The 26,125-nt window shown below is 39.4% G+C and overlaps 1 protein-coding gene across 2 annotated transcripts in view; it reads right to left on the bottom strand.

Annotated features, from left to right (window-relative positions):
• The window catches only part of LOC136847842 (uncharacterized), a 135,757-nt gene that overhangs the window by 11,444 nt on the left and 98,188 nt on the right, over positions 1-26,125 (bottom strand). Inside the window, exon 3 of one of the 2 annotated variants that reach the window (XR_010855860.1) lies at positions 3,792-3,847. The gene's annotated coding sequence lies outside the window, so the exon portion shown is untranslated. Of the gene's footprint in view, positions 1-2,029; positions 2,159-3,791; positions 3,848-26,125 lie in introns of those variants that run through there. The other variant, XR_010855859.1, reaches the window with a different exon arrangement.

The raw sequence follows: 26,125 nt of genomic DNA on the forward strand, positions 1-26,125 counted from the left end.
CAGCTTTTATAAATGAAAATATTACTCTAAAATTCTGTACCTCCTGTTACAGCTATTATAAATGAAAATATTACCCTATAATTCTGTACCTTCTGTTGCAGCTTTTATAAATGAAAATATTACGCTATAATTCTGTACTTGCCGCGCTTTTATAAATGAAAATATTACTCTATAATTCTGTATCTCCTGTTGCAGTTGCGAGAACAAGAAATAGTTAGTTTATACACTTAAATGCACTTCCTGTTGCAGCTTATAAATGAAAATATTACTCTAAAATTTGCACTCCTGTTACAAAGAGTGATAGTAAATGAAAATATTAATTCTAATTGTACCTCTGCTGCAGCTTATAAATGAAAATATTACGCTATAATTCTGTACCTCCTGTTACAGCTATTATAAATGAAAATATAAGTATATATATATATTAAAAATGATGCAGTGTTGAATTTGGTTGCCAAAGGTTCTTTCAAGCATTACGTGACCCTTGTCCCGATTAGTCGAAACCTTCACTGACCCTTGAACCGAACACTAAGTCACCTTTAAGTCACCGATTTCTCTAAAATGACATGGCACCACATACGGTAACATCTCCCAAGTCAGAAAATAAAGCCATTATCCTGAAGGCACAGACTTTAAGCCATATTCAAAGTCAAAATAGTAAAAAATATCCGGACCAGCTTAGCATGGGAGCAGTCTGAAGTTCACCTGTTGTTAACGCTAATTGTAAAATAAGCACTATAGTCCAATTAGGGCAATGTCTAATAAGGACATATATAGCGGCAAAAATAAGTCAAAAGGGATTTTACCGCTTATCTCCATAATATGTGCGTTAAATTAAGTTGTCCTTGTCAGCACGCGTCTTTGCCTAAAGGTGGTCTTAGGGGAAAATGGTCATGACCTTATTCAATTTAAATCGAAACTTGACTGATGCAGGTTTTACAAGTCATTCCACCAACCCCTAAGCTGTGGCGCAGACCAGTCTTTAAATAAAAACATTTTCTTGTATTCATTTTTAGACCTGTTCACAGCCGTTGAGATACAGTCTGTAAAATTAACTACGGCTCTATAAAAATACAATAAATACAGGGGATTTACATATCAGAACACCACAGAGAGAGAGAGAGAGAACGGACGGATTTGCATGGCCATTTAAATATTTTCCAGGAGAAAACCTGCCCTTGACATTGCCTACGTATGGGAAATTTTTCACAACCAAAAATAAAATAAAGGAATGCCACAAATAAAAAAAATAACATTTTTATGATTAGGAAGGCCAATCGGAGAGAGACTGTGGCTAAACCTAACACTAAATGTGAAAGAAGGTACAGTACCTCTGAATCCTGGTGCACACCACAGTCTGGGACAACAGGCGCTACTCTCATGACGTCACAGAGAATCCCTCTCCAAGACTCCACAGGAAATACGTTAATTCTGCTATCATAATTAGCTAATAAATTTTGATAACATATATGCAAATAATTACTACCAAAAATTACACTATCATTCATTAAATTGCAACTACTAATTCAATCATCATCTTTCAGATGACCAAAGAAAACGTCGACGCCCATACGTTCAAGGGAGGACTCAACTAGATTTCATGAAGCATACTCGTTCCAAATCACTCCCAATAATATACGTATTTCAACTTAGGAATTTGTTACACTTGTCTTCAAGAATCACAGTTCCTGCCCATACGAAACAAAAAATTTGCCCTGGGGACAACCTTTGTTACTCCATAAAACTCAAAGACATTAAAATCTTTATCCCGAACATGAATGTATAGTTTGGGTCGCCTGAGGACCTCCAACTTTTTATCAATCTAAGAATGGTCACAAATTAGGAATCCATTTTTCGAAAGTATATAAAATGGCCGGTCAGCTCTGCAAGGCACCACTCTACAAACCTTGATATTACTCAAAGTATTTTAATTTCGGCACAGAATGCACCTTTCCATAGCCGTTTTTAAGATATCTGAACCTCTTACGTTTAAAAGTCAAGAATATCACCGAGAATGTCTTAGTCTCACCTTCAAGTTCCTCAACTCAAGCACTATCAAGTTTAACCAACACACTCAGCCATATCCAGAACTGCACTGAAATTTCTTAAGTCCGAACAGGAACGCCGGCAAAGAACTGCCTGAACCAATCAAAAGCCGCCACCATACTCAACACTTCTATCTCTCTCTTTCATTGGTTGAAAGCTTTGGGAGTCTTGTTACCACCTTTCCCATTTTCTGGTAATACGAGAACAGATTTTCAGGAACTTTTGTTGAATTATCAAGCTTGCTACCTTCACTTTATAATGTAAGTACATAGGAGTAGTACTGCGCATATAAAAACATGGCTTGATATATGTAATGGTATATATCTACTGAAACATCAATATAGAAAGGGAAAATTGAATGACAGGATAAACTGGGGCTCAAAGTTTAAGGAAACTTAATCACAAGCAAGCATATACATGCATACTAGTGCGTACCCAACACATGTGCATAGTACATGCTTGCTTGTGGTTACGTTTCCTTAAACTTTGTGCTCCAATTTATCCTGTTGTTCAATTTTCCCTTTCTAAATATGCTGCAATAAAAATATACCCTTACACCTATCAATCCATGTAATTATATAGTCATTAGCTATGCATACTTACACAGAAATGTGCATAGCTTGCATCCATACACAAGTGTATTCATACATATGTAAATGCACATATTAATATTTATGCATATACAAATGCGTAAGTTTACAAGCAGATGTCTATATGTACACAGGCATGTGCTTAAATGTTGGTAAAAATGTGTGTAAACACTTGCATATATACACTTACAATCACAGACATACACACGTGGTAACGTTTGCTAGTAGGGGTAGCCTATTAAGTAATAAATTCATGTGCAAGAGTGCACACACAAACACGTGCTCTATATGTATATGCATATATATATTATATGTAATACACTCATACACACACCTTATAGACATATGCACATGAATATGTTTCTGCGTATGCACATGCATAAAGGAGGCTTGGGAAAGTGTAATGCAAAGGCTTTTAATTAAAGATCCCTGGCATTAAAAATGGGAGGATGGTCAAAATCACAGCTCGCACTTTTTTGTTCTTTCCTAAGGAACATAATAAGGCGCGATCTTAAATGTCTTTTGGGCAACAAACCGTGTCAAATCAAAGTCCTTTTCCAGCATAATGAAATAAAAGGGTACCCCATAATACAGACTGCACCACATGCAAATTTGCCTTTACTTATAAGATCAAGCCACTTTTCAAATCCTGTACATACCTACACAGTTCATTCATATTTTAGCTCTAAGATAATCATTCTTAGAAAATAATTTCTTCACAACAAGAGTACTGCCAATTTAGGGTAGTCATAATCATTAATACTTCTCTGAACATGGACAAGGCTTAACAGAATATTTTCTATAGCTTTCATAAATCATTCAGTTGACAGAAGGAGCCAGCCAGTAGCTTTTACCTAAGTTTTGAGGTGTTATGACTTTCTAAATCTCACACTTTTTCACTGACCAATGTTTACAGACAAATAAGTGATGCAGTTTCAATTCCCCGTATAATCAATGCAAGAAGCCATTTTACATTTAATATCAAGAACATGTGGGGGTAAAAGTGTGCCAAATATACCCTGTCTGGATACTTGAGAAGTCTCAGTCACCACATGTATCCTTCAGTTCCTTTGGTAGTGCGCTATACAAGAAAAAAATGTGGAATAAAAATTATAACTAATCCATTTTCATTTTAGTACACAACACATGGTATACTTACAGGAGGGGCAGTGCATGAACTCCTAGCCCAGGTGAGAATTCACGTAGACTACCTGACAATATAGAAAACAATTTATTATAGGAAGAACCTTAACATGATTAATCACTTTTCAGCACATTAAGCCAAAACATGGTAATTTTAAAGTAGTGATTTCGTAAACAAATAGATTTATCCCATTTCTTCGTTAGCAGAGGTTATGTTATCTACATGGGATGTACTTTAAAAGTTACACTGGAATCAGTTTCATCAAGTATACCCTAAATTGAAAGGTATGTAGCACACTAACATACTCAACTTTGTCTCTTTAATTTCAAGGAAAGGTTACAAGCAAAAATGGAAAATGAAATGGTAAAACTCATTTTAGTCACACAAACAACACACATGTGCCTCGTGTAAAACATCAGCTAAATTAAATTCTTCTTTCTGTTTACCCAATATCAAAGGGTACCTTTTGTAGGCTAGTAGGCACCCCACTAACAGTCATTTTCAAAAGTCAAGTCAATCTCTCTTAACTGAAAACCTTTGTGGTTCCTGTCTCTTGAATCTTTGACGTTTGTGGTGGGCCATCACCTAAATTCTACTACAGTAACAGAGCGACTGAACTGCAGAACTTGTGTTTTTAATATACAGTTGACAAACTTTCCAAGAAAAGTAACCTGATCCAGTTGTGCATCTAAAATATAATCCACCACCACATATAGGTGCTGACTTTGGCCTAAATGACCATAATGATTATTAAAACTGCTGTATTCAAATGAACTATACTAAATAAGTAATTAACTAGTTATGCAAGTTTCACAGGACAGATTGACCAAATGTTAATAAAACTGATATCATTACTCACCTGCCGTTTTACCTTACGTATATTTCCAAAGAAAACTCTCACACATCAGTATTGATGACATTACATTATCATGTCAACAATATTGACATGAGAGAGAGAGAGAGAGAGAGAGAGAGAGAGAGAGAGAGAGAGAGAGAGCCCATTAGCACTGACGAGGGAGAGAGCTTTTTATGGAAGTCAACTTGAGGCAATATTAGTGGCACTGACAAACGGAAGGAGAAAGTTTTCTCCCTATAGTTGGGTTGGTAAAGCTGTGCTCTTGTAACTCGGAAGATAGGAGTTCAAATCCCTTTTGAGAGCTGAAGTTCAATTATCTCATTTAATTGTGCGTTACAGTGTAAGTATTCGTGTATGTATGTATACATACACACACTCATACACTTACACACATATATACATATATACAATATATATTCTTGCAGTTACACTTTTGACAACACCACATGCACATGGCATCCCAAATAGCATAAAACACACATAGAAGAAGAATAAAGATTAGAATCCATACAATACAGGTATTACAAATATGTATAAAGCATTTCAATCTTCTGAAATCTGAAAATACGTCGTACATTGTTACAATAAAATTTTATAAGCATCAAGTAAAAATGACACGAACATGTTTGACTAATGAGATGGTCTTGCTAATGCAAGATTTACCAGTAAGCACTTTTACCATAATTTTGTGAGCCAATAATAATAATAATAATAATAATAATAATAATAATAATAATAATAATAATAATAAATAATAATAATAATAATAATACAACGACTATTGGTATACAACATTCACCGATATGTAACTTTGTATTTTTGTGTTTGATTTATGACGACACTGTAGCATATCTGCTATTTTATCATCAAAGAATAATTATTCGCCACCGGGAAATATGAGAACTTTTACGCGTTTCTGAATTTTTTCATATTTTTCTCTTTATAAAAAAATTTCTTATTTGAAATCCATTTCAAATTTCCTTCTGCTGAAGATAAAAGCGTCAGGGTGTTCACACAACCAAAATCTCTTACCATGCTTCGGAATAATTTTTCCGGCACTTTAAGAACCTCCTTTGAACCCTTGAAGGGGAAGGCAAATGAAGACAGATCCCAGATTACTTGGAGACCTCCTAGGATCTAATGGGACTCTTCTCAGATACCTTCCACCTGGAGTTTTAGAGGAAGGCAAATGAAGAAAGATCCCAGATTACTTGGAGAACTCCTAGGATCTATGGGACTCTTCTCAGATACCTTCCACCTGGGTTTAGGGAAGGCAAATGAAGAGAAAGATCCCAGATTACTTGAGAACTCCTAGGAGTCTATGGACTCTTCTCAGATACCTTCCACCTGGAGTTTAAGGAAGGCAAATGAAGAAAGATCCCAGATTACTTGGAGAACTCCTAGGATCTATGGGACTCTTCTCAGATACCTTCCACCTGGAGTTTTAGGGGAAGGCAAATGAAGAAAGATCCCAGATTACTTGGAGAACTCCTAGGATCTATGGGACTCTTCTCAGATACCTTCCACCTGGAGTTTTAGGGGAAGGCAAATGAAGAAAGATCCCAGATTACTTGAGGCTCTAGGATCTATGGGGACTCTTCTCCAGATACCTTCCACCTGAGTTTTAGGGGAAGCAAATGAAGAAAGATCCCCAGACCGGAAGAACTCCTGGGATCCATGGGACTCTTCTCAGATACCTTCCACCTGGAGTTTTAGGGGAAGACAAATAAAGAAAGATCCCAAGATTACTTGGGAACTCTAGGATCTGGGACTTTTCTCAGATACCTTCCACCTGGAGTTTTAGGGAAGGCAAATGAAGAAAGATCAGATTACTTGGAGAACTCCTAGGATCTATGACTCTTCTCAGATACCTTCCACCTGGAGTTTTTAGGGGAAGGCAAATGAAGAAAGATCCCAGATTACTTGGAACTCCTAGGCTCTATGGGACTCTTCTCAGATACCTTCCACCTGGAGTTTGGAGGCAAATGAAGAAAGATCCCAGATTACTGGAGAACTCTGTAGGATCTATGGGACTCTTCTCAGATACCTTCACCTGGAGTTTTAGGGAAGGCAAATGAAGAAAGATCCCAGATTACTTGGAGACCTCCTGGGATCTAATGGGACTATTTCAGATACCTTCCACCTAGAGTTTTAGGGAAGGCAAATGAAGAAAGATCTCAGATTACTTGGGAAACTCCTAGGATCTGGGACTTTATCAGATACCTTCCACCTGGAGTTTTAGGGAAGGTAATGAAGACAGATTCAGATTGCTTCCAGAGAACTCCTAGGACTCTAATGGGACTTTTCTCAGATATCTTCCACTGCAGTTTAGGGGAAGGCAAATGAAGATGATTCAGATTGCTTGAGAACTCCTAGTATCTATGGGACTCTTCTCAGATACCTTCCACCTGGAGTTTTTGGGGAAGGCAAATGAAGAAAGATCCCAGATTTAAGAGAACTCCAGGATCTGGGACTCTTCTCAGATACTCCTCTCCACCTGGAGTTTTCGGGAAGGCAAATGAAGAAAGATCCAGCATTACTTGAGAACTCCTAGGATCTATGGGACTCTTCTCAAGATACCTTCCACCTGGAGTTTTAGGGGAAGGCAAATGAAGAAAGATCCCCAGATTACTGGGAGACCTCCTAGGATCTAATGGGACTCTTCTCAGATACCTTCCACCTGGAGTTTTAGGGGAAGGCAAATGAAGAAAGATCTCAGATTACCAGAACTCCTGAGATCTATGGACTCTTCAGAGATACCTTCCACCTGAGTTTTAGGGAAGCCAAAATGAAAGATTCAGATTACTTGAGACCTCCTAGATCTAATAGGACTCTTCTCAGATACCTTCCACCTGAGTTTTTAGGGAAGAGGCAAATGAAGAAAGATCTCCAGATTACTGAACTCCTAAGATCTATGGACTCTTCTCAGATACCTTCCACCTGCCCTGGAGTTTTAGGGAAGGTAAATGAAGACAGATCTCAGATTACTTGAGAACTCCTGGGATCTGTGGGACTCTTCTCAGATATCTTCCACCTGCAAAGTTTTTAGGGAAGGCAAATGAAGACAGATCCTGATTACTTGGAGACCTCTGAGGATCTAAATGGGGACTCTTCTCAGATACCTTCCATCCGGAGTTTTAGGCAAGGCAAATGAAAGATCCAGGTGCCAGAAACCTCCTAGGATCTATGGGACTTTTCTCAGATACAGCTTCCACCTGGAGTTTTAGGGGAAGGCAAATGAAAACAGATCATAGATTACTTGGGGAACTCCTAGATCTGTGGGACTCTTCTCAGATACCTTCCATCTGAGTTTTAGGGAAGGCAAATGAAGAAAGATCTTAGATTACTTAACCTCCTAGGATCTATGGACTCTTCTCAGATACCTTCCACCTGGAGTTTTAGGGGAAGGTAAAATGAAACAGATCATAGATTACTTGGGGAACTTTAGGATCTAATGGGACTCTTTCAGATACCTTCCATCCGGAGTTTAGGGGAAGGCAAATGAAGAAAAGATCTCAGATTACTTGAAACCTCCTAGATCTAGGACTCTTCTCAGATATTTTCCACCTGGAGTTTTTAGGGGAAGGCAAATGAAAAACAGGTCATAGATTACTTGGGAACTCCTAGGATCTAATGGGACTCTTCTCAGATACCTTCCATCCGGAGTTTTAGGGGAAGGCAAATGGCAAAGATCTCTGATTACTTCAAACCTCCTGGGATTTATGGGACTCTTCTCAGATACCTTCCACCTGAAGTTTTAGGGGAAGGCAAATGAAGAAAGATCTCAGACTTGGGAACTCCTAGGATCTATGGGACTCCTTCTCAGATACTTCCACCTGAGTTTTAGGGGAAGGCAAATGAAAACAGATCATAGATTTTGGGAACTCCTAGGGATCTAAATGGGACTCTTCTGAGATACCTTCCACCTGGAGTTTTAGGGAAGGCAAATGAAGAAAGATCTCAGAAGAAAAAGACTCTTCTCAGACCTTACCTGGAGTTTTGAAAACAGAAACTTAGAGACTCCTAGATCTATGGGACTCTTCTCAGATACCTTCCATCCCTGGAGTTTATTGCCAGGGAAACCTCACAAGGATCAAATGAAACAGATCATGAAAAACAGATTAGATTACTTGCAGGGAACTCCTAGGATCTAATGGGACTCTTCTCAGATACCTTCCATCCCGGGAGTTTTAGGGGAAGGCAAATGAAGAAAGATCTCAGGATTCTTACTTTCAGATACCTTCCACCTGGGTTTTAGGGTCCTGAAAACAGATCAGGGACTCCTAGGACCTAATAGGACTCTTCTCAGATACCTTCCACCTGAGTTTTAGTGAAGGCAAATGAAAACAGACTCTTCTCAGATACCTTCCACCCGGGTTGGAACAGTAAGTAGATCTAGAACTCCTAGGATCTAATGGGACTCTTCTCAGATACCTTCCATCCGGAGTTTTAGGGGAAGGCAAATGAAGAAAGATCTCAGATTACATTTGGGAACCTCCTAGGGTCTAATGGGACTTTCTCGTGATACCTTCCACCTGGAGTTTTTAGGGAAGGCAAATGAAAACAGATCATAGATTACCTTGCAGAACTCACTAGGATCTAATGGACTCTTCTCAGATACCTTCCACCTGAAAGTTAAAGGCAAACAGAAGAAAGATCTCAGATTTACTTGAGACCTCCTGAAGGTCTAATGGGACTCTTCTCAGATACCTTCCACCTGGGTTTAGGGAAAGGCAATGAAAACAGATCATGATTGAGGCTTGGGAACTCCAGGATCTAATGGGACTCTTCTCAGATACCTTCCATCCGGAGTTTAGGGAAGGCAAATGAAGAAAGATCTCAGATTACTTGGAAACCTCCTCAGGATCTATGGATTTTTTCTTCTGATACCTTCACCTGGAGTTTTTAGGGGAAGGCAAATGAAAACAGATCATAGATTACTTGGGGAACCCAGATCTAATGGGACTCTTCTCAGATACCTTCCATCCGGAGTTTTAGGGGAAGGCAAATGAAGAAGAGATCTCAGATTATTTGGAACTCAGATCTATGGGACTTTTTCAGATACCTTCCACCTGGAATTTTAGGGGAAGTAAATGAAGAAACAGACTACAGATTACTTGGGGGAACTCATAGATCTAATGGGACTCTTTCTCAGAGATATATCTTCCCAATCCGGAGTCTAGGAAGGCAAATGAAGAAAAGATCCCAGCAGATTACTGGGGAACCTCTAGGATCTATGGGACTCTTCCTGAGATTTCACCTGGAGTTTTAGGGGAAGGCAAATGAAGACAGATCCCAGATTACTTGTAGACCTCCTAGGATCTAATGGGACTCTTCTCAGATACCTTCCACCTGAAGTTTTAACGGAAGGCAAATGAAGACAGATCCCAGATTACTTGGAGACCTCCTAGGGTCTAATGGGACTCTTCTCAGATACCTTCCACCTGGAGTTTTAGGGGAAGGCAAATGAAGACAGATCACAGATTACTTGGAGACCTCCTAGGATCTAATGGGACTCTTCTGAGATACCTTCCATCCGGAGTTTTAGGGGAAGGCAAATGAAGACAGATCCCAGATTACTTGGAGACCTCCTAGGATCTAATGGGACTCTTCTCAGATACCTTCCACCTGGAGTTTTAGGGGAAGGCAAATGAAGAAAGATCTCAGATTACTTGGAAACCTCCTAGGATCTATGGGACTCTTCTCAGATATCTTCCACCTGGAGTTTTAGGGGAACGCAAATGAAGAAAGATCTCAGATTACTTAGAAACCTCCTAGGATCTATGGGACACTTCTCAGATACCTTCCACCTGGAGTTTTAGGGGAAGGCAAATGAAAACAGATCATAGATTTACTTGGGGAACTCCTAGATCTAATGGTTCTTCTGATATTCTTCATCTCGGAGTTTAGGGGAAGGCAATGAAGAAAGATTCAGACATTTGTAAACCTCCTTAGGATCCATATGGGGACTTTTCTGGATACCTTCCACCTGAGTTTTAGGGGAAGGCAAATGAAACAGATCACAGATTACTGGGGAACCTGAGATCTAATGGGACTCTTCAGATACCTTCCACCCGAGTTTCAGGAAGGGCAAATTAGAAGACAGATCTTTCTCAGAGATATATCTTCCCAATCCACCTGGAGTTTTAGGGAAGGCAAATGAAGAACAGATCAGCAGATTACTGGGGAACCTCTAGGATCTATGGGACTCTTCCTGAGATTTCACCTGGAGTTTTAGGGGAAGGCAATGAAGACAGACATCCATAGATTGTAGACTTCTCAGACTGAGACTCTTCTCAGATACCTTAAACCTGAAGTTTTAGGGAAGGCAAATGACAGATCATAGATTGCCAGACTCCTAGGATCTAATGGGACTCTTCTGAGACCTTCCATCCGGAGTTTAGGGAGGCAAATGGGTCTAGATTATGGGATCTGGACTCTTCTCAGATACCTTCCACCTGGAGTTTTTGGGAAGGCAAATGAAGACAGATCAGAGATTACTGGAGAACTCCTAGGATCTAATGGGACTCTTCCTCAGATACCTTCCTTCCGGAGTTTTGAGGAAGGCAAATGAAGACAGATCCCAGATTACTGGAGACCTCCTAGGATCTAATGGGACTCTTCTCAGATACCTTCCACCTGGAGTTTTGGGGAAGGCAAATGAAGAAAGATCTCAGATTACTTGAAACTCCTAGGATCTAATGGGACTCATCTCTCAGATATCTTCCACCTGGAGTTTTAGGGAAGGCAAATGAAGAAAGATCTCAGACATGAGACCTCCTGGTCTTACTTCTAGAAACCTGGGTTCAGGGGGAAGGCAAATAGGTTAGCAAACCCCTGAGATCTATGGGACTCATCAGATACCTTCCACCTGGAGTTTTAGGAAGGCAAATGAAAACAGATCATAGATTTACTTGGGGAACGCCTAGATCTAATGGGACTCTTCTCAGATACCTTCCATCCGGAGTTTAGGGGAAGGCAAATGAAGAAAGATCTCAGACATTTGTAAACCTCCTAGGATCCATATGGGGATTCTTCTGGATACCTTCCACCTGAGTTTTAGGGGAAGGCAAATGAAACAGATCATAGATTGCCCGGGAACTCATGGGATCTAATGGGACTCTTCCAGATACCTTCCATCAGGTCTTGGGGAAGGCAAATGAAGACAGATCTCAGATTACTTGGGGAACTCCCAGGATCATTGGACTCTTCTCAGAAACCTTCCACCTGGAGTTTTTAGGAAGGCAAATGAAGACAGATCCTGATTAGGACTGGAGACCTTCTGGAAGTTTTAACAGGCAAATGAACAGGACAATAGGGTCCTAATAGGACTCTTCTCAGATACCTTCCATCCTGGGTTTACAGAAGGCAAATGAAGACAGATCACTTAGATTACTTGGAAACCTCCTAGGATCTATGGGACTCTTCTCAGATACTTCCACCGGAGTTTTGGGAAGGCAAATGAAAACAGATCCCAGATTACTTGGGGAACCTCCTAGGATCTAATGGACTCTTCAGATACCTTCCACCTGGAGTTTAGGCAAATGAAGATCTCAGATTACTTGAAACCTCTAGGTAGGAGTTTTAGGAACATAAATGAAAACAGATTACTTGAAACCTCCTAGGATCTATGGGACACTCTAGATCCACCTGGAGTTTTAGGGGAAGGACAGATCCTCCTAGGTTCTAATGGGACTCTTCTCTTTCGGAGTTTGGGAAGGCAAATGAAGAAAGATCTATGCCTTAAGCCTCTAGGATCTATGGGACTCTTGGAGTTTTACCTGGGTTTTAGGGAAATGAAGAAAGATCTCAGATTACTTGGAACTCCTAGGATCTAATGGGACTCTTCTCAGATACCTTCCACCTGGAGTTTTTGGGGAAGGCAATGAAAAACAGATCATAGATTACTTGGGTAACTCCTAGGATCTAATGGGACTCTTTTCAGATACCTCCACCTGGAGTTTTAGGGGAAGGCAAATGAAGACAGATTCAGATTACTTGGGCCTCCTGGATCTAATGGGACTCTTCTCAGATACCTTCCACCTGGAGTTTTAGGGGAAGGCAAATGAAGAAAGATCTCAGATTACTTGGAAACCTCCTAGGATCTATGGGACTCTTCTCAGATACCTTCCACCTGGAGTTTTAGGGGAAGGCAAATGAAAACAGATCATAGATTACTTGGGGAACTCCTAGGATCTAATGGGACTCTTTTCAGATACCTTCCACCTGGAGTTTTAGGGGAAGGAGGCAAATGAAAACAGATCATAGATTACTTGGGGAACTCCTAGGTTCTAATGGGACTCTTCTCAGAAACCTTCCACCTGAGTTTTTGCCTTCACCTGGGTTTGGGGAAGGCAAATGAAGACAGATCTCAGATTACTTGGAACCTCCTAGGATCTAATGGGACTCTTCTCAGATACCTTCCATCTGAGTTTTAGGGGAAGGCAAATGAAAAAAAGGACTCTTCTCAGATCATCCCGAGTTTAGCAAATTTCTTGAAACCTCCTAGGATCTATGGGACTCTTCTCAGATACCTTCCACCTGGAGTTTTAGGGGAAGGCAAATGAAAACAGATCATAGATTACTTGGGGAACTCCTAGGATCTAATGGGACTCTTCTCAGATACCTTCCATCCGGAGTCTTAGGGGAAGGCAAATGAAGAAAGATCTCAGATTACTTGGGGAACTCCTAGGATCTATGGGACTCTTCTCAGATACCTTCCACCTGGAGTTTTAGGGGAAGGCAAATGAAGACAGATCCCAGATTACTTGGGACCTCCTAGGATCTAATGGGACTCTTCTCAGATACCTTCCCAAGTTTTCCGGAGGCAAATGAAAAACAGATCCCAGATTACTTGGGGCCTCTAGGGTCCTAATGGGACTCTTCTCAGACCTTCCACCTGGAGTTTTAGGGGAAGGCAAAGATCTCAGATTACTTGGGAACTCCTAGGATCTATGGACTCTTCAGAGATACCTTCCATGGGTTTTAGGGAAGGGAAGATGCCAGATCATCTAATGGGTTCCACCTGGAGTTTTGGGAAAGCAAAGATCTCAGATTCTTCTTTTATCTTCACCCGGAGTCTTGGGAAGGCAAATGAAGACAGATCCCAGATTACTTGAAACTCTAGGATCTGGGACACTTCTCAGATCCTAGGGTCTAATGGGACTCTTCCCAGACCTTCCATCCCGGAGTTTTAGGGAAGGCAAATGAAAGATCTCAGATGGGACTCTTCTCAGATACCTTCCACCTGAAGTTTTAACGGAAGGCAAAATGAAAGACAGATCCCAGATTGAAGACAGATCTTGAGACCTCCCTAGGGTCTAATGGGACTCTTCTCAGATACCCTTCCACCTGAGTTTTATGGGGAAGGCAAACTAAGAAGACAGATCCCAGATTACTCTGGAGACCTCCTAGGATCTAATGGGACTCTTCTCAGATACCTTCCATCCTAATGGGAGTTTTAGATACCTCCTTGGGAAGGCAAATGAAGACAGATCCCAGATTACTTGGAGACCTCCTAGGATCTAATGGGACTCTTCTCAGATACCTTCCACCTGGAGTTTTAGGGAAGGCAAATGAAGAAAGATCTCAGATTACTTGGAAACCTCCTAGATCTATGGGAAAGATATCTTCCAGTTTTTGAAGAAAGGATCAGACTCTTCTAAGAAACCTCCTAGATCTATGGGACACTTGAGACTCCTCAGATACCTTCCACCTGGAGTTTAGGGGAAGGCAATGAAAACAGATCATAGATTACTTGGGAACTCTAGGATCTAATGGGACTCTTCTCAGATACCTTCCATCTGGAGTTTTAGGGAAGGCAAATGAAGAAAGATCTCAGATTACTTGTAAACCTCCTAGGATCTATGGGACAGGACTCTTCTCAGATACCTTCCACCTGAGTTTTAGGGGAAGGCAAATGAAAAAACAGATCTTAGATTACTTTGGGAACTGAAAACAGATCTAGATCTAATGGGGACTCTTCTCAGATACCTTCCACCTGGAGTTTTAGGGGAAGGGCAAATGAAGACAGATCAGATTAGATTACTTGGGTAACTCCTAGGATCTAATGGGACTCTTCCAGAAACCTTCCACCTGGAGTTTTGGGGATGAAGACAGATCAAATGAGACCTCCAGGATCTGTGGGATCCTGATTACTTGAGACCTCCTAAGATCTAATGGGACTCTTCTGAGATACCTTCCATCCGAGTTTTAGGGGAAGGATTTTAAAATGAAGATCTCAGAAAGATCTCAGATTACCTTGAAACCTCCTAGGATCTATGGGACTCTTCTCAGATACCTTCCACCTGGAGTTTTAGGGAAAGGCAAATGAAAACAGATCATAGATTACCTCTGGAGTTGGGAACCTGAGATCTAATGGGACTCTTTCAGATACCTCCTGGAGTTTTGCAAAATGAAGGAGTTTTAGGGAAGGCAAATGAAGACGTTTTGAGGATCTCAGATTACTTGGAGACCTCCTAGGTTCTAATGGGACAGATTACTTCTCAGATACTCTTCTCACCTGGAGTTTTAGGGAAGGCAAATGAAGAAAGATCTCAGATTACTTGAAACCTTAGATCCAGATTAGGGATCTATAATGGGACTCTTCTCAGATACCTTCCACCTGGAGTTTTAGGGGAAGGCAAATGAAAACAGGTCATAGATTTCTTGGGGAACTCCTAGGATCTAATGGGACTCTTCTAAGATACCTTCCACCTGGAGTTTTAGGGGAAGGGCAAATGAAGACAGATCATAGATTACTTGGGGAACTCCTAGGATCTAATGGGACTCTTCTCAGAAACCTTCCACCTGGAGTTTTAGGGGGTGGCAAATGAAGACAGATCCTGATTACTTGGAGACCTCCTAGGATCTAATGGGACTCTTCTCGGATACCTTCCATCTGGAGTTTTAGGGGAAGGCAAATGAAGAAAGATCTCAGATTACTTGGAAACCTTCTAGGATCTATGGGACTCTTCTCAGATACCTTCCACCTGGAGTTTTAGGGGAAGGCAAATGAAAACAGATCATAGATTACTTGGGGAACTCCTAGGATCTAATGGGACTCTTCTCAGATACCTTCCACCTGGAGTTTTAGGGGAAGGGCAAATGAAGACAGGTCATAGATTACTTGGAGACCTCCTAGGATCTATGGGACTCTTCTCAGATACCTTCCACCTGGAGTTTTAGGGGAAGGCAAATGAAAACAGATCATAGATTACTTGGGGAACTCCTAGGATCTAATGGGACTCTTCTCAGATACCTTCCATCCGGAGTTTTAGGGGAAGGGCAAATGAAGACAGATCATAGATTACTTGGGGAACTCCTAGGATCTAATGGGACTCTTCTCAGAAACCTTCCACCTGGAGTTTTAGGGGATGGCAAATGAAGACAGATCCTGATTACTTGGAGACCTCCTAGGATCTAATGGGACTCTTCTGAGATACCTTCCTTCCCGGAGTTTTAGGAAGGCAAATGAAGAAAGATCTGATTACTTGAAACACTCCTAGGATCTATGGACTCTTCTCAGATACCTTCCACCTGGAGTTTTAGGGAAGGCAAATGAAAAACAGATCATAGATTACTTGGGAACTCCTGGGGATCTAATGGGACTCTTCTCAGATACCTTCCATCCGGAGTTTTAGGGGAAGGGCAAATGAAGACAGATCATAGATTACTTGGGTAACTCCTAGGATCTAATGGGACTCTTCTCAGAAACCTTCCACCTGGAGTTTTAGGGGATGGCAAATGAAGACAGATCCTGATTACTTGGAGACCTCCTAGGATCTAATGGGACTCTTCTGAGATACCTTCCTTCCGGAGTTTTAGGGGAAGGCAAATGAAGAAAGATCTGATTACTTGGAAACCTCCTAGGATCTATGGGACTCTTCTCAGATACCTTCCACCTGGAGTTTTAGGGGAAGGCAAATGAAAACAGATCATAGATTACTTGGGGAACTCCTAGGATCTAATGGGACTCTTCTCAGATACCTCCTTCTAGGAGTATGGAAGGCAAATGAAGACGACATATCTCAGATTACTTGGAGACCTCTTAGGTTCTAATGGGACTCTTCGGAGATACCTTCTCTTAAGAGTTTTAGACGAAGGCAGATGAATACAGATTCCAGATTACTTGGAGACCTCCTGGGATCTAATGGGCCTCTTCTCAGATACCTTCCACCTGGAGTTTTAGGGGAAGGCAAGTGAAGACAGATTCTAGGTTCAAAGCCGCGTTTCTGGGGTACCTGGAGAAATGACGAATTTATCGAAAGAAACATGAAGGAACGTGATATTAAAGAAGCAAACAAGGCTGAAATATGATTTGAAATTTCTCAAGTGACTGAGAGAGATCAAGTTAGAGTTAAGGAAGAAGAAAAAGTGGAAATGTTTTCTTGGAGAATGACGGCCTCAAGAAGGAAAATGTGGAAGATACCGAGGCATTAGTGAGCTTTAAAAATAAATCTAGGAAGTGAAAGCAAAGAATGTAAAAAATGAAATCGTGATTGGGCGAGCAACTACATATCTGGTTCCTTTCCTCTTGTTCCCTAAGTGGCCCATTCAACTGTAGAAAGCGAATGTGTGGAGCGGGGGGAGATGTGCAGCTGTGCGTGCATGGTGTTGGGGCGTGTGCCCCTCCACCAATGGCTGTGATTTCGCTCCCTTCCTGCAGGGAAGAGGTGAAATCTAGGTTGGGGGTGTAGTGGTGCCTGCTGTAATGTCTAGAACATGTTGCTGTGCGCCTGCTGTAATGTCTAGAACATGTTGCTGTGCGCCTGCTTTTTTTTTCCTGGTGCGGGAGTCAGAAGTAATGGGAATCATTATCTCTAGAGGTGAAATTCAGTGGCCATCGTGGGGCGCACCATGGTTAGAACCCTGCATGGGATGTGGGTTAAATAAGTATACCTTAGTTTTACCAGACCACTGAGTTGATTAACAGCTCTCCTAGGACTGGGTTAGCGTATATATACATATACGCACAAACACACACGCACAATAAATATATACAGTATATATATATATATATATATATATATATATATATATATATATATATATATATATATATATATATATATATATATATATATACATTTAATGTACGTGCGTGTATTTCATTCCTAACACTGGTGATGTGACAAAACTGAGAATTCCAACTCCAAGGAAACGCTCGATTGTATGAGATAATCAACACTGGCTGCTTTCCAATACCCCACACATTGCTCAATTAGACATAGCAAAATGAAGCTTCACTAAGCGACAGTTGGTCACAGTTTACCACCTTTATTACATAAAGAGCAAACGAACACGACAACACAGCTTTAAAATTCTGAAAGTTCTTCAATATTTACTCATTAGTTACTTGAAAAACATAAACTATAAACAGAAATAAAGTGTGGATCAACAAAATGAGAGGCTGCGAGAGATCGTTCGAACTCTTACGAAACAGTCTTCAATATGGGTCTAGCGACGCTTCCCTCACGATCTCTCGACCAATCATGGAGGTTTATTCTTGTGGGCGGGGCCAAACGGCAGGAGAGGCTCCACCTGATTGGCCTAGTTCTGACGTTGCCATGGCAACGGTTCTACACATAACATCCCGGATGACAGTTATTGTCACATAAAGTATACCCGGGATACATTGTCGGACATCTTGCAAAGTGATGGCGATATGAAATGAACGGAACTCGAACGATTATATACTGCTTAGTTTCTTTATATCGAACTTATTTTCATTTTTGTTCTTGTGCAATATAACGAGAGGTTTTTATGAAACACTTTGTAAGATACTGATTTCAGCTAAAAGCTTTGAAACACAAGTAAATATGCACACGTATATATGCATGTATAGGACACAATGCTTAACGTCTCCATTTGGCCGTGTTGCTTTCCTTTAAATGATTAATGTGATATTACACATTCAACACACACACACACACACACACACACACACACACACATATATATATATATATATATATATATATATATATATATATATATATATATATATATATTAAACTTACATATATATGTATATACATATTTACATGTAATTTATATATATATATATATATATATATATATATATATATATATATATATATATATATATATATATATAATCTTATATATACACACTGTATATATATGTCCTATACTGATGATAACTTACAGAAATCATGCACATACATGTTGAGAGAGGCTCTACCCGGGCTGGACGATGAGTTACTACCTGTACCTATCCGTGTTAGGCACAGAAATAAATATATAAATTCAATTACATTTAATATATAGACATAATCTATGCAGAGGCATCATGCATTTTACAAGAAAACCAATTTTTTTTTAATACAAGAAGAAATATAGCTAATTTAACCTGAGACTGTATTGTTAAAGCAATTATGTCATACTACTGGATCAGCTGCTTTTTCTTTTACACTCAGCAAATCTTATAACTGATCAATAAATGTAATCAAGACGCACCTTTACCTGCACACCAATCTCTTGAAGGGATCTTTCCTAGATAGTGACCCCCAACAAGACTCGGGGGTCGTTATGTAGGACTGATATTTCGTGGGGTCAATATCTAAGACTGGACTACTTGGGGGCACTATCCAGGAAAGATCCGCGGATCTTTCCTAGATAGTGACCCCCAACAATGCTCGGGGTTCGTTATCTAGGCCTGATATTTCTTGGGGGTCATTATCAAGATTGGACTACTTGGGGGTCACTATCTAGGAAATATCCTCTTGAAGTTCTGTAGAAATTAAGGCTTTGTTTTTATACTAGTGTACAGTACTAAGATCTCAATTATTTCAAAAGGCATAAGGTAATTTAATTTCTCAATTTCAGTGTATTAGTGACCCTCTATAAAGTAACTTCAACTTCACGGATAATTACAAGAATTTTTATAGGTTAATGGGACTTACTGTTAATATTAGATGTACAAAGGGGTGGATGAGAGACAAAAGACTATGGCTATTATGTTATAAGTTCCCAGGTCACCTCTGATTAAAGCAAACCAATCACATAAGCTAAGTTTTTCAAATTTCTTAGTGGCCCTAACTACTAATTCTTAGTATAACCTGACAATAATAACTTCTTGCAAGAATGGTCATAATCATGGAAAAACAGTGAAAAAGATGTGATGTTCAAAAATGTGGGTCATGGCAATGTGGGAGAAGGAATGTACTATCTGGAGGGTATAGGTTAGTGGGGACCCTGGGAAAGGTTTCTGTCTGCAACCACAAAGGAATCCCATGTGCAGTTTTATTTTGGAATGGCCAGCTTCTTGGTGAAGACTCGAATTCTTTTCTTTGGAAAGAGGTTATAATGAATATAATCTCAAGATTGTTGGTGAGATGCCAAAGTTGCATAATGTGTTGTCCTTTAATGTGCTCTGTTTGAGAACCATAATCAACTGAACTTTCTTACAGGTGACTAGGACTTCTTATAAAAAAAAAAATGTCAATTTGTATCGCAAGGCATGATGATGAAGGGCAGAAATGCGGTTTCTCATCAAAACTGAACTGTAGGTAGATTCAAGGGAGCAAAGGGTTGGGGAAGAGGATGAAGTGTTCTGTTGGGGTGGCACTGCTTCCAGCTGCATCCAGTTGATCCGGATCTCAAGTTAATTCATTATTCCTTGTGTTTACCATAACTCTGTTGCATTGTAAATGGTGGGCCTAGTCTGTAATAGAGTTGACACCTGAGGACACTGGGAGGCTGCATGTGGTAGAAAGGGCAGGTGTAATGTTGAACTTCCCAACTCTTGCAGACCACCTCTGTTCAGCAGGCAATGTCAAGTGACCATTGTGGAGACGCCAGAAACACCCTCATAACTTCTAGAGTCTTGTCTTCTTTGCACCCATGGCTGCATAGATAAGACACACTTTGAAATGGTCCGTGGCTGTTGGTTTTGGAGAGCCAAGCTCAGCATGTTCTGGGTACAGCTTTATTGGTGTTGGAGCTGCTCATATATGAGGAATTTCAGAGGCCTTCACATTTCTTCTGACTGGCTAGCTGGGTCTTGCTCAATAACCGGCACGTTGTGTTTGTGCTCTCTGAGGTAACTGCATGTTTAGGTGCTTTCTTTAGGGCTGGTACACAGACACACACACACACACTGCAGGCCCTTCCGCAATTGTTCTAATGTGAGATGGTACATTTGTTAATTCTGGTAGAAGCCAGTCGGGGTTTCTGGGAATGCAGAACTATTAGTAATCTCATAATTCACAATTTCGTCAAAAGGATTTTCCACGGCTACTTCATACTGCGATGTCAATCGTTGCATGTGAAAGTGAATTTGCATAGTTCCTTATGATTGTGATGGGGAAATGAGATTTGAGCTTGTTCTCGTCAGCATATCTATCCATAAGCAGACTTACTGTGACTTCATAGTTCCTTTCAGTGATGGTCTATCCAGATTTGGTATCTCAAACCTTGTTTCTTTTGCACTCAAACAATTGTGGAAGCTTCAGTACTTCAGGGGGATCATCATAGTCAAGCACTGCGAAAGTCAGAATGATGACCTCTGGAAACCTTCCCAGAGACTGAGTACTGGTGCCACTGGCATTACCAGTAACGTCCGAGATGAAATGACAGCCATGAAAACTCCAGTCAGGGGCAGCTAGGATGCCATATGCACAGCTACCTGTTCATTTTCCGAAACAGGAATGCAATTCCAGACTTAGTTCTTTCTTAAGTTCCATGCTGGCTTCATTTATAGTCTGTGCATTTCTTTGTATGCTGGCGTCTGTCAGAGTCACATTGGGTCGAAGTACTATTACCAGTTAATCTTCTTTCTGCACTGCAATATGAAAATATGTGTAATGGGATTTCTATCAGTTTAGTTGATGTCACTACTTGATAGGAAATACTCACTTCAACTGAAACTTCAAGCATGATCTAAGGTTAAGGGCATCAACTGCATAGTAACAGAATGTTGTTGAGCAAAGCCTCTCTGTTTCCCCATGGTGAAAGAGCAGCCTGCAAAACACAAACAGTTCTGAGGTGCTGCAACAAACACCACTCCGACGATGGGGTCTGTTAAGAGATCAACACAATCTCTTATCGAAAGAACGTGAAATTCAAGAGGAGTGAAAAGTGAGAACTGTGCCGTCCCAAGCTGAAGGTATACTGCTGTACTACTGTGGCATAAAGACAATCGCCTTACCAATGTTAGGACACGGAAGACCTAACTAAAGCTAGAAAATGGATTAAACATGCATTCAAGCATAAAGCACCTTCTGTATTCAATCAAAACAATGAAAAAAAAAGTGTGCTGTTACAAACCCAATAAGTAGATGAAATGCTTCTCTGTATAGGGGTGTGTAATCAGCCAAAACAACATTAACCGCACAAATGGTTCTCTAACACATTAACAGCATACTGGAATCCTGCACTGGCGGTGATCCAGTGCGATGGACTATGTTTTCCTATAGTTGTGATGGAAAGTATTTCATTACCGCGGGCCTGGGTAACAAACTACAGACTCCTGGACAGCTGATGCTCACAGGGAGCAGTGCTGATTCAACTGCTTACCTTCTCCTTTGGAATACTCGGCAAACCGTCACAAATCAAAGTAAACAAAAGGCCATACCGTTAGCTGTTTAGCAAAGGCATTTGAAGTTTTATTGAAATTAAACATCTAGATATTATACTCATATTACTCACAGATTTGTCATTTCACAGTATACATTCAAAACATCATTGACTCCTTACAAAGTATCTTCAACTTGACATAGAGTACAATTACTAGTTTGCTTTTAAGAGATAAGGAAATTAAATATAACAGTACATGGGCGTGGATGACAACCAAAAAACTGGTACTACGCGTTTTAAGCTCTCACGTTACCTTCTGCCACACACAAACAAGTCAAGATATGCTAAGCTTTCCTTATTTCATGGAGTCGCCCCAACATCCACCTAAAAATCTAGCAACAAGCTCATACACACACACACATATATATACATATACATATATATATATCTGTTTAAATAAATATCTATATATATACTGTATACATACATATACATACATACATACATACATAAGATACATATATATATATATATATATATATATATATATATATATATATATATATATATATATATATATATATATAATAATCATAATAGAGAGAGAGAGAGAGTGTCCACGTCACGTAAGCAGTGACCCTGGGAAGGTTTCCTGAGCAGATATCAAGACTTCTGGCCGTAGTCACAACGCGGCTATATCTTCTTAGGCAAAGGTCAATTAGCAAATGTCACTTTCACCGGAAATTTTTTATCCGTTGTCATTTTAAATAGTTGGGAGTTTCTATAAACAACATGAATTATTTTGTGTGAAAAATAATGAGGAATTTACTTCTAAACGAAAAATTGTGGTTTTTCTCTGACCCTCCAAATCTGTGAGTAGCCCGTTTCTCCCAAGATTACAGACCCTGCCACGTATTTGCTTCTGCAGAGTTTCAAATATTGTATTGAACTGAATTGAATACAGAATGTAGGCCATAGACCAAGCACTGGGACCTCTGAGGTCATTCAGCGCTGAAACGGAAATTGACAGTAAAAGTTTGAAAGGTTCATCAGGAGGAAAACCTCACAGTTGCACTATGAATCAGTTGTTAGGAGAGGGTGGAAAGTAAGATGGAAGAAAAATAACATGAAAGGAGGTACAGTAAAAGGAACGAAAGGGGTTGAGAAGTTAGATATTGTGGTATTGAATAGTCATCCCTTTCAACATTGGCCAACTTTCCAGTTTTCTGTGAGAGAATTCTTCGTTTTCTATGAAGTTAATCAATACAACAGCATAACAAAGAATACCGCAGTTTCTCATATTGCTACGTTGATTAAAGTTTTGGTTACGGCTCTAATATACTCATAGTTTACCGTTGTATATAATATACTCATAGTTTACCGTTGTATATAGGCCTCGGGAGATGTGCAAGTAATTCCCAAGATACAGTGTATTCGACATTGAACGGTATTTTTATTGTAGCTCTCTCTCTCTCTCTCTCTCTCTCTCTCTCCTCTCTCTCTCTCTCTCTCTCTCTCTCTCTCTCTCTCTCTCTACATATATAAGAGTTAGGTTACTGAACCTATCATCGCGTTGGGAAAAGGTACGTTTGTCAAAATAAATCCTCCTGAACCACATGAAACAAACATCAATCACAGTACTATAAAAAAAACACGCACCAAAGAGCACATAGCACATACGTACAGTAGCAGGTGCTCTGTATAACACACACACACATATATGTATATGTATATATATATATATATATATATATGCTAATAAAAGGCAAATGATACTCACTATATATATTTTATCTAAGTCTAAACTTCAGAACAGTGGGCAATGAGTAATAATTAGCTTGCCTAACAACTACTTATATATTTGTTATTATATAACAGTAAATTAACAAAAATATAACAGGAGTAAATATTTATGACATCAAATATATTACATAAAATTCATCAAAGTTGTCTGAAACCTTTAGAAACATGCACTTTTTTTCTGAATTCCCACAGACTTCCTTTTTTTTAAATTATAAAACCGCAAAGTTCATTCGCACTAATGAAGTTGTGCAGTATACGTTAACGTGAAAACATACTTACGAAGTAAAATGATATCACCGTTAAAATCAAATAATGAAAGTAATCAAATATCATTTTTACGTTTCTGAAACTACGAAACAGCTTGTGATAATCCTTCAGAGTTTTCCAATGAATATATCTAATATTACCTTCTAATTATTCTTAAAAAAAACCTAACGTAATCACTCATTAAATTAAACACAACGCATTTTGACTACTAATAAATGATGAAGTATCGCTGCTTACTCGCCAAAAATATTCGTGAATATAAGCACGCCGGGGAGAACTTTCAGTGCATGATCAGCAGTTTAAGGGGAATGCAGAAATAAATATATTTCTCTGGTCTAGTCCTACAAAATTAATCGATGGCAGACCGAGCAACAGCGCAGTTGCACTATGACTCAATTGTTAGGAGAGGGTGAAAAGTAAGATGGAAGAATGAAAGTGGTTGCAGCTAGGAGCAGAAGGGACGATGCAAAGAACCCTATGTAATGCCTAAAGTGTACAGCATGAGGTGCACTGAAGGCATTACTCCCAATGGGGATCATCATATATTAGGGTATATACTTGTCTAATATTATAGTCTTGAATTAAAACCACTCCAAAGTTATGGTAAGCTACAATACGTGTAGAAGTTTTAACATATAAAACATTAAATCAGGCCACAATATTAAAGATAAATGAGCGCGAATATAAATACAAAGGGAAATAAAAAAATGTACTGTGCTGTTGGATAATAAACATGGAAAAATAACCATTTCATCACCAATGAACGAACGTCAAACACTGGCCTATGATCCGTGATAGTCAACTTAACAAGCTTTCAGTCAGCTCAAAGAACAATGATACATAGGTACTCCTAAGGGGGACACCAAAACACTATTTTCAACCATTTATAGCATTTTAATTTAAAAGAGCTCAATGAATAATTATCTAGTAGGTTTATAGACAATCTGTGACCTTATAAATGGTTTCGAAAGTCACTTAATGTCAAATTTCATTCTCTCTTGACATTCCTTAGCACCCATCTCAAATTTACGAGTCACCCTCCCAATGTAGTTTTCTTTGAAGCATCTTTATCCAAATAATAGAAAACGAAAGATAGGTATTATTGAGCCATAACAATAAACATTTACTTCTTTATCTAAAACGAGTTATCTTTCCCAGATAAACTGTAAGAAAGTTAAAGAACAATATACACTATAAAAAGATGCATGTAAAACTGAAGACTACCACCGCGGCCTGGTTCCCGCTGGTCGCCTATCGGAATATTTGCCGCCTTTTATTTAAGATTTGGATTGGGTTTATGTCTGTTTATTTTTACGATATTTGCCGTCTCTTTTTCTTATGCTTTTACGTTCATCCCCAAGGGGCTGGTACTGAGCACGGGGCCAATTTTGCACGTAAACTAGTATTTACCAACCAGAGGGTTGCGGTAGTATCATCGACACATAAATAAGTCTTTGTACAAATTAAAATAATGGCCACTTTAAATATATATATATATATATATATATATATATATATATATATATATATATATATATATATATATATATATATATATATATATATACAACATTTTACATTAAGTTCTTGAATATAGGGTATCTCATTTATGCCTCAGCATGACATTTACTGTTACATCAACTAACCAAGTACAAAATTAACATCAAAGGAAATGAAAATAAATGAAAATAAGGATGTACATACAGTAACCTAGCCTATCTTAGGATGCCAAGTCACACTTTACCCAAAAGGTATGGCTTCTCACTGGGGCTGCCCGGTTTGTGAGATATGGTTGATTACGATATTTTAATTGAACATTTATGACAGAAATGAAAACCAGATTGGTCAAAATCATAAAAAACTATCAGAGAACTATCG

This window comes from Macrobrachium rosenbergii, chromosome 17 (assembly GCF_040412425.1).
Source record: "Macrobrachium rosenbergii isolate ZJJX-2024 chromosome 17, ASM4041242v1, whole genome shotgun sequence".
Taxonomy (NCBI): Eukaryota; Metazoa; Arthropoda; class Malacostraca; order Decapoda; family Palaemonidae; genus Macrobrachium; species Macrobrachium rosenbergii.